The 17,142-nt window shown below is 44.7% G+C and overlaps 1 protein-coding gene across 2 annotated transcripts in view; it reads left to right on the forward strand.

Moving 5' to 3' along the window:
- Positions 1–4,308: 4,308 nt before the first annotated feature.
- The window catches only part of MTUS2 (microtubule associated scaffold protein 2), a 550,182-nt gene continuing 537,348 nt past the window's right edge, over positions 4,309–17,142 (forward strand). For both annotated transcript variants that reach the window (XM_033950272.1, XM_033950273.1), the window contains exon 1: positions 4,309–4,467. The gene's annotated coding sequence lies outside the window, so the exon portion shown is untranslated. The remainder of the gene's footprint in view (positions 4,468–17,142) is intronic.

The raw sequence follows: 17,142 nt of genomic DNA on the forward strand, positions 1-17,142 counted from the left end.
TCGATGTGATGACGTCACGCACATGTATGATGTTATTACGTCGACATCCTCACATACGGCCTTGAACCTCCTATAACCACCAGTGGGGGTGCTGCAGAAAGAGAGGTGAGGAGAAGGAGAAGAGGGACCGGCAAGGAGGGGAAGCGCAGGTACCAGATGATTATTGTTCGCCCTATGACTATTGTTGGCTTATGGGAGGGGCCTTAAGCATCTCAGCCAATCAGAGCATTAGGCTCCTCCCTGGTGTATCCCAGAATGAACTGGGAAGGGAAAAGCCTGCCACATCCCTCTGGCCAGACATTCAACTGAAATGTACAGGGGGGGGGGTAGAGTTAGGTGTATGAGCCTTGGGGGGGTGTCAGGGGGTTGGGTTTGGGGAGTTGGCAACAGGAGGGAGTGGACATCCCTCCTACCTGGCTTGCCTGGGAGGTGCGGTGGCTCCGGGGCAGGAGGAAGTGGGCATCCCTCCTGCATGGCTTGCTTTGGGGTGGGGGTGGGGTTTCTAGGGCAGTAGGGAATGGGCATCCCTACTGCCGGCCAACTTCAGGGGGAGGGGGGTCCTTCCGTGACCACTCAGCTGATCGTGGCAGGGAGATTTCTTTGCCATGATCAGTTCAGCGGCCACATCTATTTGAAAAGTAGGCCATCATTTTGCTGGCCTACATTTGAGATGTCTGTCACGGCTCTAGAGAGACAGCCAGGGCCACTTAAGCTCGCCCAAGGCCACTTCCAGGCGAAACCATGTCCGCGCTCAGCCTTGGGCAGAGCTTAAGTATCCTGACATGTCTCCCTCAACCGTGATAGACGCCTACAGAGTAGGCAGCCTGCCTTAGGGTTTGTTTTTTAAAAAACATGCATCCCGATTGGTTGCTAGACAGCAGTAGGATGCCAACTGCTGCCTACAATCGGGATGCCCCTTTATAGAATCAGCCCCTTGGTGGTAGTTTTTTTCTGTAGACATAAGAGGTATTAAGCAACTTAGAGTCACTAATATTTACGGATGATAAATTTTCAAGTATTTTTCAATTTGGTTTCTGTAAGGGATTTAGAACTGAGACACTAATGACATCTACCTTTGCTATGAGTTTGAGACACCAGGTGCACTCTGAACACTTCTGATGCTTTTTATTTAGTTGTTGATCCTATTATGCTGACTAAGCTGTGAGAACGGGGTATGGGAGTAAGGCATTTCAGTGGTTTCAATTATATCTGGGCAAATGTTAATTAATCAAGCTGCCTCAAACTAGTATCCCCTTCTTAGAGTTCCACAGGGCTCTGCATTTTCAGAAGCATTTTTTAATTTACCTAAATATATATTCTAAGGTGATGTTTCACAAGAGCAGCAAGTGCCTTTTGGGTTTTATGCAGGTGATATAATATTATTCTTGTCTATTAATCATGACCTTGATGCTACATTGGGTTAAATAATTACTTGTTTCAAGTAGCTGGATCATTAGATGAAAGATACCTGAAGCTAAATTTTAGTAAGACTGTATTGATGGTGTTTGACATGTTGGAAAGATTTAGGGGCCCTTTTACTAAAATTTAGCGTGTGCTAATGGAATTAGTATGTTCTAAATCAATATCTCTCAAACTGTGTGCCATGGCACAGTGGTGTGCCCAGAAGAAATTCTGGGTGTGCCACGAGAGATTCCCTCCATAAGTATATCCTAGAATAGATGACACGTATGTCGCGTATGCAAGAGTCTGTCAATGTTATGAGTGTCTGTGTGTGTAAGGATACAACCACCCAGACAAACATCATTCTTTGATGTTGATCCTTGAAAACTAATGGCAAGTAATTTTATTTTTATTTCTTATGCAGTAATTATCTTAGCTTGAGCAACAAAGCAATCAAGGCTTTGTTACCGTTTGGATCTTCTTATCTTTTCCACTGTGTCAGAAATTAAATCGAAAAGAACTGCAGATGGTGGATGACGAAATGCGTGTTTGCTTGTCAACTATCGAGCCATGTTTTGAGTTAATTTGCACTCAAAAACAAGCACATCCATTGCATTTGTTAACAATTCTATTCTAATTTAGTTTCACCATTGTTATAATTACCCATACATAGCTTAAAGAACTTTAAATAAATAACTCTCAAATTCAATTTTTTGTTGGTTTTGCAATTATATAATTTCAGAAACTTTGTACACCCTTCTTCACTGATGAGCAATTGTCACTCAATGTTTGCTTCATACATTCATGCAATGGCATACCAAGGGCGTGGCGGGGAGGTGTGGACCGCCCTGGGTGCCAGTCCTAGGGGGGTGCACAGCCGGCTGGCTGGGTCCGGAATCTCCCGTGCTGCTCTAAATGGCACCTGCACCTCAGCGTGGTTGCCATACTTATTCCGAAGCAGAGTCGTCAGCCGCACTTAAGTGCTGGAAGGTCCTGCAATGACTGCCGTCTGCTGCCTCTACTCCGGAAGAGGTAAGTGACGTCGGAGGGGGTGGACTAGCAGCCTCAGTCATCATGGGACCTTGCTGCAATTCTCCCTGTGTCTGCCGGCTCACCCCCTCGGTCACATACTCTTCTGGAGTAGAGGTAGCAGACGCAGTCATTGCGGGACCTTGCTGGTTTGGAGGATGAGAGGAGCATAGAAGGTGGTGGAGGGAGAGAAAGGGGGTCAGGGTGGTATGGAAGGGTGGTGGAAGGAGAAAAGGGGGGCAGATGCTGATGGAATTGGTGTGCAGAGAAAGGGGAGAGAGACATAAGGGGGAAGGATACTGGATGGAACTAGGTTGGAAGAAAAGAAGGGCAGATGCTGATGGAATTGATGTGCAGGGAAAGGATACTGGAGGGAATTGGGTTGGAGGGAAAGAAAGGGGGCAGATGCTCATGGAATTGGTGTGCAGGGAGAGGGGAGAGAGACATAAGGGGGAAGATTAATGGATGGAATTGGGTTGGAGGGAAAGAAAGGGGACAGATGCTGATGGAAGTGGGAGGAAGGTTGAGAAGAGAGTGAAATGCCAGACCATGGGGGTGTGGGAGAGGGACTGGAAGAAGAGGAGAGGAGAGAGATGCCAGACCATTGGAGGAGGGAAGGGAAGAAGATGGATGCCAGACCAATGGGGCTGAAGGGAGAGATGGAAGGGGGAGACATAAAGTTTCTGGAAGGGGAATAGAAGGAGAAAAGATGCCATATAGAAGAGTCAGAGAGAGGGTAGACAGTGGATGAAAGGAAGAGAGTGACAAGATGAGGAAAGCAAAAACCAGAGAAGACAATGTAGAAAAAAAATTCTATTTCTTTTTTTTTGCTTTAGGGGAGATGCATCGCTGTTTCCGTGGTGTTGCATTGTATGCAGAGTCCAGCTTCTTGGTGGTTCAATTTAACCTTTGTCCACGTATTTCTATTTTATCCCCCCCTTTACAAAACTGTAGAGCGTTTTTTAGCGCCGGCTGTGGTGGTAACAGCTCTGATGCTCAGAATTCTATGAGAGTCTGAGCTGTTACCACCATGGCTAAAAACCATACTACAGTTTTGTAAAAGGGGGAGGAGTTAGTTTGTGATTACATATTCCATTCTAGGTGAAGGTGTTATCTGTGTTCAAAAGACAAGGTTTTATGTTAGGATTGACTGTGCAGAATTGATCTGTATAGGTATGTGCCTTGAGCCTGTATAAGTATGTGTGACTCACAAATGGAAGATTAGATTAGGTTAGTCTGGCTTGTTTAGTTTTACAATGGGTATATTGATGTTGTACTGCTCACTGCAGTATGTAAGATGCTGCCTTTTCCTAGGTACACTCTTGTGTGACCTGTGGATTGTTACTAAAAATCATATTTTTCATACAGATGAGGGGGGGGGGGTTGTCAAAAATGATGGGCCCCGGGTGTCACATAGGCTAGGTACGCCACTGCATTCATGGATTTTCTTTGTCGTTTTTCTTCTGCAGGAATAGGAACTTCATGATGGCTGGAGTTCCACACTTGAAAATTCCACACTTTTCGCTGACATGGTTCAATCAAAACGATCTGAAACAAAGTAAAAAAACACAGCATTAGGATTCTGCAAACTGGCAATTTGCAAAATAAAATAACACTCTTTACAGCCACAGTGGCAAAATAACGCTCAGAATTTAGGGAGTTGGTTGGGCCGAGAATTCTTCACTATCCCCTCATAATAAGACGATTTCCAAATTCGGACTGCTGAAGTTTATTTTCGACTTCCACAGTATCAAGCAAACCGAGGTTGCGCTTTACTGGGCAGCCACTAGGTGTCATTGGAGCACCCTCACAGGCGGTTGCTATGTGATTTGGAGATCCATAATACCAAGATGAGCTGCTTGCATCCGTGCAAGCGACTCCCCCTGTATTGTTGTGTGCGTGTTTTGCTCCTGCGCTCCCTCTTTCTTGCTGGCTGTCAGTAAAACCTGCCTCCAGCACTTCAACCTGCGTACCGAGATCTTACCTGCCAAGCTGCTGCTCTTTGTCTCTGCGTGGGAGGTGACGCTGCAGAACCAGGTACTGCTCTGGACAATATCTTTTGAGGTTGCAGAGAAATTGCTTTTCGCCAGTGTTGGACTTTAGTGCGCTGGGCTTCCCCCCCCCCCCCCCTCGGTGCCAAAAAACGAGAGCCTTTAGCTGTCTGTGAATTAAGAGCCTGACATTGCACAACACAGTGGCTGGCAGAAACAAGCTGTGCTAATTTTACCCTGAAGATAGTGGGGGAAGGGGAAGGGGGGGGGGTGGAATAATTAAAGATAACGTTATGCACTGGGCGGTAAAGTTGGGAAGTTCCTGTGATGCGTTTCCCCGTTGAATGCACACAAGGAAGGGGGGGGGGGGCTGGATCCCACCTTCGTGCATATCCAGGTTAATGCATGTGCAGTGCTGCTGGACCCCCCTGGTACCGGTTTGGGGAAGCAGCCTTTTAAGCTGTCCACAGATCCTTTTTATTGGGAACAGATGTTGCACGTTATAACGCTGCAGCCAAGAATTATTGCCTCATTACTCATTTCCATCCTGCTGATATTGTAATGAGAGGTAAAACACCCGGAGGAATGGCTGTAAACATCCTCCTACTCCATTGGATTTTACTGTGCCTGTAACAGTTATTACTGCCGCTGCAAGATGGGGTATTTCTAAACTCTGCAGCCCTATTTATAGATCTGCGGGAAGAGTTACCTGTTGTTTCCGAAAGCTTTTTAACTTAAAGGTGGTTTAATAAGTCTCGTGCTCTGGGTTGCATTGGAGAGACGGGGGCCTGGTTGAAGAATTTTGCTTGCACGTGCTGTGTTGCAATTATGCATAGATTTGTAAATCATAGTCTGAGCAATGGGGTGGTTCAGTTTTGGGTTTGTTTGTTTTTTTGCATTTGCATAAACGGAATCGTGCACCTTCTGGGAAGCTCTCACAGGGAGTCTGCAAAATGCATCTTTTTTTTTTTTTTTTTGCAGGGCTTTTCTGTTGAGTCCTTGCAAGATTTTCAAGGGAGGTCTGGAAGGGTTGTTTCTGTTTTCGGTGTCTTGGAGTTTCATATTGACCCAGAGCGAATCCAGCTGCTGCCAGGCACATAATTACAAGAAAAATGGGCAGGGAGGCGACCCTGTCTGCCATTGGGGGTTTTGTTTGTTGTAGTTGCCACTCAAAAGGTGTTTGCATACGTGTGAGCCTAATGAATTTACTGGGGGAAATATCCGGCTTCCAGGGTGTTATCAGAGTGAAAACATATTTCAGAGATGACCAAATCCGTCATCGTTTTACTTGGCTTGTTAACTGAACATTTGAAAGGAAGGGCATAAAAGGTGGAAAGACTAGTGAGTTCTGTTGTGTGCACCGGATTAAAGGTCATGGAAATGTTTGCTCCAGGAAAATTGTAAGAGATATATTTTCCCCTTTAAAACTGATACACTTACCTGACCTCATATTTTTTTTTCCCTCATGCAAACAGATTTAACTTTCGCTCTGGGCTGCAAGGAACTGAAGTGATTCAGGGTTCTCTCTCCCTATTATTTTATCACTGAATTCTGTATAGATCACTCCACATGTAAACTAGTTAATTAAGCAATAATCAATAATTGGCATTAACTTAAGTGGCAGTAATTTGGACAAGTGTGGATCCACCCTGCACCCTATTATATAACATGTGTGTCTAAATTTCATAAGCAAACAAAAACTGTTCCCGATGAACACTTTTCTTCAAAAGGCAGCACAAGAGGTTACTACCAGGTGATCGAGGCAGACAGCATGCCAGACTTTAAGAATAAATGGGATACCCATGTGGGATCCCTACGAGGGTCAAGATAAGAAAATTGGGTCATTAGGGCATAGACAGGGGGTGGGTAAGCAGAGTGGGCAGACTTGATGGGCTGTAGCCCTTTTCTGCCGTCATCTTCTATGTTTCTATGTTCTATGTTTCTATGTGTTGGATCCAGGAGTCTCAAAGTCCCTCCTTGAGGGCCGCAATCCAGTCGGGTTTTCAGGATTTCCCCAATGAATATGCATGAGATCTATGTGCATGCACTGCTTTCAATGCATATTCATTGGGGAAATCCTGAAAACCAGACTGGATTGCAGCCCACAAGGAGCGACTTTGAGATCCTGTGGATATACTGTATATATTTTTGTGACTTCTCTACTTGAATAAAAAAAAGTCTTCACCAGGAACATCTGTCTCCACAGGTTTTGTTTGCTTTGGGCTTCTATTTTAACTCTGAAACATACAGGTCAACTTTTGTGGTTATCTAAATTTCATAGCATGCAACTCCAAATGGGGCATGTCCATGGAGGATGTGGATGGGAGCGTGCCCAGAAATGAACTGATGACTTGGCATATATAAAAATAAATTATTATTATTACTAATAAATAGGCGCATTGTTATTGAATGCCTGCATTTGTGCATCTAGCAGCTGTCAGTTGGACACAAACATTTGGCAGTCAAAAACGCTCATACCCAAACTTAGACGCTAAGGTAGTTTTCTGTAAAAGTTGTTTTTCACAGGGCACCCTTTGCAGAATAATAATAATAATAATAACTTTATTTTTGTATACCGCAATACCATAAAACAGTTCAGAGCGGTTTACAGGAGAAGAGACTGTACATTTATAGCGAAGATGCAGAGTCGGATTAACCAGGGTAAAATAACCAGTAACAGTAACAATTAAAATTAAAAGTAAGATAGGTACTTAGAAATTCCCTTACTGTCCCAAAGGCCCACAATCTAACTAAAGTACCTGGAGAATAACAAAGAAGTGAAAAATAGAGATAGAGGAAAAATAAGAAATAAACATTCTAACAAGACTACATTGATCTAAAATACTTTGGAAGGATGAAGAGAGGAGAGAAAGGAATATATACAGTTACAAGGGAGTGCAGGATGAGGATAGTAAGATCCGGGGAAGAAGAGGTATATAGGTGAGGAAGGAGAGGAAAGGAAGGAAGGATGGGGTTAAGAGAAATTTATCAAAGAGGTAAGCTTTGAGAGATTTTCTGAAGGATAGGTAGGATGGGGCAAGAGAGATGAGGGTGGTAAGGCAATCATTCCATTTGCCAGCGTGAAAAGAGAGGGTTCTGTCCAGGAATCTTTTGTAAATACATCCCTTTGGCAAGGGGAAGGCAAACAGGCATTGCGTGTTCGGTTAGAGCCTGGGAACACAAAGTGACGTGACAGGTATATCGGGGATGATCCAGTCAAGGTTTTAAAGCAGAAGCAGGCGAATTTGTAGATGACCCTTGCTTCAATTGGAAGCCAATGAAGTTTTCTGTAGAAGGGGCTAACATGGTCAGACTTTTTTATACTAGCTTAGCGTGGATCATCCCAGTGCCTAGCTTTAGCCGTCATTTATCAAATACCCCACTATCTACCATTTTGCTGAAGAGCTAAAAAAATTGTAATTTTCTAAGATTATACCCATTTAAGATATTTTATGTGAAGTATCGAACTCTGAAGAACAGGGATTTTTGTCTATCTGTGATATACGAGGATGGTTCGAAAAGTATGGTAAAAAAAAAAAGCAAGTTAAACAATTTAGGGCTAGATTCACTAAGCCCACCGATCAGCTTCCGACCACTTAGCGACCCGTTTACGACCCGATTTCACTCCAACCCGATTCACTAACCTCTGTCCCGATCATCCTCTAATCCGTGCATGCAAATGAGGGGCAAAGGCATTCAAATGTATACAGGAAGTGATTCACTAAAATAAAAAAGCAACACCGACTGGGCTGGCCGATCCAAAAATAAGCCACTGCTGAGGACCAGTCGCTGAGGTCCTTTCCGACTGCCCTATCTTCTGCCGCCCTGCTCTCTGCCATGCTTCTCTGTTTTCAGCCCCGATCTCCTGCTTGCCCCGAATCTCTCCTGCCACCTCGACTTGCCGCCCTGCTCTTGCCCCGACTCTCCTGCCCTTCCCCCGCACTACGAGCCCGTGGTTTTAACCCGCGGATTTAAAGCGGGTTAAAACCACGGGCTCGTGAAGAAAAAGTTAAAAAAAATAAAGTAAAAAAAATAGGTCGCTGCTCATAAGCATGTGCAGACCATCTACAGATGGTGTGCGCATGCGTCAGGATCACTAGAGAGCGATCCCAACAGTCGGATGGGGGCATAATTCCGATCCCCCTCATTTGCATGAGGGCAATTCGTGAATCAGCTCCCTGGACACAGATCGGATTGGATCCCTCATGGATTGGATCCGATCCGTGCCCTTTGTGAATCTAGCCCATAGTCTCCGTCAAAGGCTATACACTTACCCCCTCTTCTAAGAAACCGCGCTAGTGGTTTTTAGCTCAGAGAGCTGCGCTGAATGGTCCGCGCTGCTCCCGACGCTCATAGGAACTCTATGAGCATCGGGAGCAGCGCGGCTCTCTGTGCTAAAAAACGTGCAGTTTCGTAGAAGAGGGGGTTTGTCCAGCAAGGAAAAATAACTTATGAAAAAACCTGGAAACTCGCTGAACTAAGTGTATAGCCCTCGATGGAGACTATATTATTTAACTAGCTTTTTTTTTTTACCAGACTTTTCAAACCCTTGTATATACTGTCACCTAAATCTAGGTGTAGTCCCCAATATGGATATGTTCTTTTAAATATCTGGCCCTATGAAAATAAAATGCTATAAATATAAAATGAGAATTGATTCCACTGATCTTCCTCATCCCACCCTGAAGTGTCTGGCTCTTTGCTCAGTAGTAGCATTAGTAGCGATAATTTTAGATTTGCACGTCATCTTTCATTCAAATCAGATCATCATGCATGTTAAAGTTAAGCATTTAAAACCATGCATATAGCCTTTTCTGTTGGTGGGTGCCTGGTGACCCATTTGGACAGCTAGTGGGAGGAGGTGTGGCTCACTGGTGGAGTTGCTGCCTCTGCACCCAGAGACTGTGAGTAGAGAATGACACGGGGACAAATTTTCCCTGTCCCCGCGGGAACTCATTTTCCCATCCTGTCCCCTTGAGTTCTTTTCCTGTCCCTGCCCCATTCCTGCAAGCTCCGTCCTCATCTACACAAGCCGCAAACACTTTAAAATCATAAGCAGCAATATTCTAGAGCTCAGATTGTGATGTCATAATGCCTCATTCCACCAATGCCTAAGCTCCATCCTCATCTGCACAAGCCTCAAACACTTTAAAATCATAAGTAGCAATATTCTAGAGCACAGTTCTTCAACCGCCGGTCCGCAAAAAAATCTTGCCGGTCCACAAAGGATTCATGACCCCGCCGCAGCAAAAGGTGCTGGCGTCAGCTGACGTGCAACTTCCTGTTGCCGTCGCTATGCCGGCACTCCTGCCTTCCACCACCGACTCCTGCCGCGTATGTCTCCGCACCCCCAGAAAAGCAGCGACAGGTATGTGTGCTTTTAACTTCGGCACACAGCTGCCCCTAGGCAGTATTTTAGCGCAGTTTCATGAGGCAGCCTCGGGGCCTTTGGTAGGCCGGTCCACATCGCATCATCGAAGTGGGCCGGCCTACCAAAGGCCCCGAGGCTGCCTCATGAAACCGCGCTAAAATACTGCCTAGGGGCAGCTGTGTGCCGAAGTTAAAAACACACAGAGCTGCCGCTAGCCTACATCGAGGAAACATTTGCTGGAGAGGGAAGGGAGTAGAGGTGCTCCTAGACAAGGGAGGGGAAGGGGCTACTGCTGGCAGAGGAGAAGGGAGAGGGAAGGGATGAGAATTACTGTTGGATAAGGGGAGGAGGAAAGGGAGAAGGGGTACTCCTGGACAAGGGAGGGGAAGGGGCTATTGCTGACAGGGGAGAAGGGGAAGGGAAAGGGAAGAAAGTTACTGTTGGATAAGGGGAGGAAGAAAGGGAGAAGGTACTGCTGGAACATTGGAAGGAAACAGCTGGCAGGGAGATTAGAGGAAGGGAAGGAGTCAGGATGGAATGGAGAGATCAGATGAGGGAAAGGGGAGAGACAGAGGAATGACAAGGTAGAGAGAGATTGATGCTGGGAAGGGGGGGTCAGATGAAAAATAAGGAAAGAGGGACAAAGATGCTAGATCTGGTGTAGAAGAGAGGGGCATAGAAAGAACGCAGATACCATATGGGAGGGGTAGGGGTAGAGGGCAGACAGTGGATGGAAGAGGCAGATGCTGGATTGAAGAGACAGAGGGCAGATGTTGGATGGAAGAGAGTGAAAAGACGATGAAAGCAGAAACCAGAGATGACAAAAGGTAGAAAAAAATAATTTTATTTCTATCTTGTGATTAGAATATATCAGATTTAAAATATGTATCCTGCTAGAGCTGATGTTAGACATAACTGGGGAGTGCAAAGCCCAGGCAGTGCGTCTTTAGCTTCCAGCTGGCTTAGGGCTTTCTCTGACCAGGAGGCAGTTGCCCTAGTTGCACTCCCCCTAACACCATTCCTGCCATGTGTGACTGCGGTATTCTGTTAGCATGATATTTGTGTAGCATTCTGTAATAATTTGGCTTATTCAGTTTTCTTGATAGTAGAGGGGATATATGTGAAGGGGAGGGGAGATGGGGGTTTTGTTGATCCTTGCCCTGTATTATTTATATTTATAAAATGACAACTGTACAGAATATTGTTTCTTTTTATACTCGAGCTCTACGATTGTGGAGATGATGCGGTATATAAACCTAAGGTTTAGTTTAGTTTAGTTTAGTTTAATAAAATATGTTCAGTATAAAATCATAACTATTTGAGGCTTGTGCGGATGGGATCAGATGGTTAACGGGACCGAGCTTGCGAGGACAGGGCGACAATGGGGTTTTTAAAAATTTCAGTCTTATTAGTTTGCCGGTCCACGAAATAATTATTTTATTTCCGCCGGTCCATAGGTGTAAAAAGGTTGAAGAACACTGTTCTAGAGCTCAGATTGTGATGTCATAATGCCTCATTCCACCAATGCCTAAGCTCCGTCCTCATCTGCACAAGCCTTAAACACTTTAAAATCATAAGTGTTTGAGGTTTGTGAAGTTAAGGCAGAGCTTACGGGAATGGGACAGGGACAGTGACAGCAACAAAATTTGCAGGGTCGAGGACATTGAGTTCCTGTGGGAACGGGGACAAATTTGTCCCCACGCCATTCTCTAATTGTGAGATCAAATCCCAGTGCTGCTCCTTGTGACCCTGGGCAAGTCACTTAATCCTCCAGTGTCCACTGCTTTGGATATCAGCTTTGAAATGCCAAAGCCATAAAAAAGGTGGTATACAAGTCCCCATTCCCTTTCTCTAACAGCTTCCGGAGGGAGGGGGGGGGGACTGTTTACTTATTGACAGTCATATAGCTGGGAAGGAGGAAGAGGAAATGGCCCAGACAGGAGCGTGTAGAGTTGCTCCAAGATTGCTCCTGCTTCACAGTTCGCTGCTATATGCACTAGACCCCAGCTGCTCATGTAGCTTTTCCTCATCTCTCTTGGCTCCTGGTTCTGCCAGCATTATCGGCACATGCAAAATTCTCCCCCTCGGGGCACAACATCAATGTTTTGTAATAGGACAGTGAATCTAATGATTCAGATGTGCTACATAATTTTGCTTTGTAAAAAGAGAGAGAACAGAAGCAGGAATTATTTGCACATCCCAAGAGTTTGTGAATCATCTTTACTTTCTCTGTTTAACTTCAGTTTTCTTTAATAGAGAGTTGCCTTTGTATGAGCTCATGCTTTCTAAATTATATGGTCATATTTACAGAGTAAAGTACATCAGAAATCTGCTGCATACATGGGGGGGATGATGTATACCATTCAATTTTTTCCATGACATGTCTGTATTGATTTATGTGAATGTACAGATGTACTGTATATGGCTGTGTCTTTCTCAGCTTTCTTTCTCTTTGTTTCGTATTCCCTCCCTTTCTTATCTCTTATATCCTTTCAGTGGTTTTTCTTTGTCTCCTTCTTCTTCGATTTTCTTGATGTTTCTTGTTCTTTCTCTCCCTGTTTCCAAATTCATTCACCTTTGGTCTCTGTGCCAGACTGTTTCTTTCTGCTCATTTGGGCTTCCAACATTTTTTGGAACTGGGGCTGAGATCTGGCATCTTAAGTCTTTCTTTACAACTATGCAGGGATTTATTCTCTTGTATTATATCCCCTCTCACTTTATGTTTGGTCCATCCTTGACTGGGACCATGCACTAGGGCAGGGTGGGCAACCATGATTCTCAAATGTCACAACCCAAATTTCTAATGCTATTAGAGTCTGCTTCTACAAACTCAAACAAATCTACTCTGTTCAAATCCTCTTTGATACATTTGCCCTATGCATTCTCACCCATGCTTTTGTCATAGCATGGCTAGACTACTGCAACATCCTACTTCATGACGTTAGCATCTAATGTATCCCCCATCTCCAAATTGTGTAAAATTCAGCAATCAAATTACGGGATCTAAAAAAATTTGTTCATGTCACCCCTCTCATTTAAGAGGAACATTGGCTCCCAGTCTCCCACAGAATCTCCATTATATTACTGTCACTAGTACACAATTAGGGGCATTTTCAAAACACTAAGAAGTCCAAAAAATGGCATAAATCGGCACTTGGATGCCTTTCTTGCCAAAAATGTCCAAGTTCTGACTTTCTAAGCCAACTTTCTATACGTCTTACTAGATTTCTTAGCTGATGTGCATCCAAAGTTCGAAGGGGGTGTTGGAACCATATTCTGGATGGGCTTTGGGTAGGCTTAGACTTGCCTGTATTTTTACATCATCTGAGAAAGTAATTGGATTGGAGAAAGACAATCCATATACATCTGTACATTGAATTGGATTGGAGAACCAACACTGTGGTGGATGAACAGAAAAATTAATATTGGAAATGCTCCTTGATGCTAGCAACAATGGATGAATCTGTTGCTGTGACAATAAGATGCTTGGGCAATGGGGCATGTGATGGAAGGATGTTACACTCTAAATCAGGGGTCCCCAAAGTCCCTCCTTGAGGGCCGAATCCAGTCGGGTTTCCAGGATTTCCCCAATGAATATGCATGAGATCTATGTGCATGCACTGCTTTCAATGCATATTCATTGGGGAAATCCTGAAAACCCGACTGGATTCGGCCCTCAAGCATACATTTAAAGCATACATATCAATAATAAAAAAAAGACTAAAAGCAAACAACATACTGTATTCTATAATGGAATTTGGGTGCCCAGGTGCCATTATAGAATAAGCTAGAAGTGGGTGTACAAGGAGGCACCCACTTCTAGAATTACTCCTTAGGGGTTACCATTTTATGATGACTGGGACTCTTTCTTTCCCTCCTCCTCCTCCACCCCTCAGAATTGTAAAGACTGACTTCATAGCATCCCTAGCCCTGGCCAACCCAGGGATTGGAAGACCTGATCCAGGAATTGAATCCAAGTCCTCCAGGTTGGCACCACTGTTTGTCTTTCCAAATAGCCCTTTCAGCCGCCCCCATCTTTTTTTTTTTTTTTACCTCTTCCAGAGCTGTCTTTTCATAGTCTTTAATCTCCGCTGCTACCTTTCCAGAAGAAATAACATTGTTCACTTGTAGCTAGTAGGAGGGGCTGTTTGCTCAAAGTGCCTGTGGGTTATAGTTTTGGAGTGGAAGAGGGAAGGGTATGAAGAAGAACCAATGCACATTTTTAAATGGGTTTTTTTTTTTCCAGTTTTCAAACGAGGAGACGGCAGAATTGTTTTAAGCTATTGGAAAGTGAGTGGAATGTAGTGTCATATTTGTATATCTTATGAATGAGGACTCAATGTGGGTTAGAAAGAAAAGGAGAGGGGAACTGCCCCTGCAGGATCTCTGTTTCTCACAGCTCTATGGCACAATATTTATACAGTAGACTCTCTGTTAACTGGAACTCAATTGATCAGAACTCTCAAGCAACCAGAAAAAAAAATCTTTAAGAAATACTGTAATACTTTAAATAAAAATGAAAATAAAATCAATTTCCAGCGGAAATTTGAGTGTAAACTTGTCACGCCACACCTGAGTATGCCCACGCTTTGCCTTCCACATGTCCGGTAGTTTATGGTATGGTATAGTATGGGGTATAGTACCCTGCTTCCCCCAAAATAAGACCTATCCCGTAAATAAGCCCTAGCATGATTTTTTTTAAAGATGCTCCTAATATAAGCCCTAGTTAAGATCGACTCCCGAAGCCTCGACACTCCCTGACTCCATCCCTGACACTTGTGCTGCCCGATTCACCGATAAAATCGGACTCGTCAATTCTGCAACCCCCCACCCTGGTGAGACCTGACATACCTCCACTCTGAGGCTTCCTAAAGAGGCAGTGGGAAGGCCTCAAAGCAGCCTATTCAGAGTGCTGCCGCCGCTGCTGTTTTTGGAGGCCTCAGAATGGAGATATGTCAGTCTCATGGTAGGAGGGTGGGTGGGATTCTACTGCACAGGGAAATGGGAGGGAGGGATAGAAAGATGCTGTACAAGGGGATGGGTGAAAGGGGAGGAAATATGCTGCATATAGGGGAAGGAGAAAGGAAAGAGGAAGAATTGGGATGGAGGAGAGGAAAGGAGAGATGATTGTTGTACATTAAAAAAAAAAATAAGACATCCACCCCCAAATAAGCCCTAATGTGTTTTTTGGACCCAAAATTAATATAAGACACTGTCTTATTTTCGGGGAAACACGATATTAGTTAGGCCTATTTTTAATACTAACTCTCAAGCAACCAGAAACTACATTTATCTGGCATCTATCAATCCCCATGGGTGCCAGTTAACTGAGAGTCTACTGTACAAAAAGGGTGGGAAGATGAACCTTCATTTTAAGAGTGCATAAAGCAGTTTATCGCAAACTGTGTGCTGGGGCACACTAGTGCGCCGTAGCGGAATCCAGGTGTGCCCCAACGAGATGCCGGTAAGGAGCGATGCCGGCGCTGGCTGACTGCTTACAGGGCATGTCTCTCGCGGCGAGAGACACATCCTGTAGGCAGTCAGCTGGTGCCAATGACTCTCCTCCTTGCTGGCGTCTCTCCTCCTCTTCCGCACCTCCCCTCTTCCAGGATCCCTCATCGGCGAAGTGACAGGTTCAGGGTCACGGCTAGAGGGCCTCCTTGCATGCGCGGCACTTCCAGATGCCTTCCGGCTGGGGTGCCGGGTTTAATAAGAATAAGAATAATTTATTTTTTGTATACCGCTATACCAAAAGTTCAAAGCGGTTCACAACAAAGGAAAGAGACATACAGTCGATGAATATAAAATATATAATAGAACAATCAGTAAAAGGAATACATCAGATAAAAGCATGGAAAAATTAAACAATGACCACAACTAAGATGTAAACATGTCAAATAGACGTGTCTTTAGTGATTTTCTAAAATCAGAGTAAGAAGTAGCCTCTAATATAGGTTTTCCAAGCCATGTATGTATATAGGTTCTGCTGCTAGAGTCAAGACTTCTCAGAGTAAATATCAAAAATAGAAGTTAGATGAAATTCAAATAGAATAAAGTAAATGCACTTTTACATACACTCAGATAAGTGTAATCCGACCAAGAGCCATAGCTCCTATAGCCGAACCCACCGTCCCATCACTGTGTATGGCTATAATGCAAAATGATAGTATTGGAGTGCTTCTTAAGTATTAAATATATTTTTCAGTGGCAATAAAAGGAAAAACAATTCCTACTTAACTTAAAGGAGTGTTGGTAGGTGTTTCTTTGGCATTTGAAACTATTAACACCTCCTTTGGGTTCCTTAAAAAAGACCCTCGAAACATGGTCCATGTCGGGACCTACCAACACTCCTTTAAGTTAAGTAGGAATTGTTTTTCCTTTTATTGCCACTGAAAAATATATTTAATACTGTTTAATAGTGTTCTGCTGCACCAAAAAGTTTGTAGGACACTGGCATGAAGGTTAATCCCCTTGGTGCTAGCTCCTTTTTCAGTCTCACACAGCATTGCAATATGCTTTAGAATGTTAACAGTGCATTCACAGGGCACTGAACTGGAACTGTCGGGAGTTTTCATGTGGCCTACTTAATTCCCGCCAAATGGGCTTGACTTTAAATGACTACCAGTAAATCCGCTGGGCTGTCGAGCTTTTATAAACAAACTATATTGGACATGACAATGTGTTTCAGCGCTGAAAGCTTAGAATTGTACATTCGTTTTTTGCCCCGGCGGGGCCTGTTGCCATTATACAGGCCTCGGACTTCGATTTTGCGGAGGCTATCTTCCCCTTCATGCCCCCGCAGGTCGGTTTTAAGAAGTGCCAGCGGTGTGCACGCCCGATCTCCGTTTCTGACCCACACAATTGGTGTTTGCAGTGCCTGGGTCCGGAGCATCGGGCAGATTCTTGCACCCGCTGTGCCACTTTACAAAAACGTACTCTTAAAAACCGAAGAATCCAGCAAACCCTGCTCTTCGGCTCCGAGTCGGCGATGGATTCATCACCCTCAGCGGCGGTACCGCAGAAATCGGCACCGTCCAGCTCGACACCCGACCGATCCCGCATCGGCGCCACTGGCGCCAGGTAAGCCGGCTAAGAAGCCTTCCTCTTCCCTCGAGCGCCCTCCAGCTACGGTGACGACACCGTCCATACCGGCATCGCACCGGTCCCGTAAACGCTCCGCCCCGATAACGGTGAGTGCCTCGTCATCGGCCTCCTCATCGCCGGGGCGTGGAGCGGCATCCAAGGAACCGAAGAAAAAGAAAGCGGTTCCGATGCCACCCCTGGATGACCGTATCTCGGCCATCCTACAAACTCAGCTTCAGGAGCAGTTGAAGAAACAGCTTGAACAAC

Source organism: Geotrypetes seraphini, chromosome 6 (genome assembly GCF_902459505.1).
Source record: "Geotrypetes seraphini chromosome 6, aGeoSer1.1, whole genome shotgun sequence".
NCBI classification, from domain to species: domain Eukaryota; kingdom Metazoa; phylum Chordata; class Amphibia; order Gymnophiona; family Dermophiidae; genus Geotrypetes; species Geotrypetes seraphini.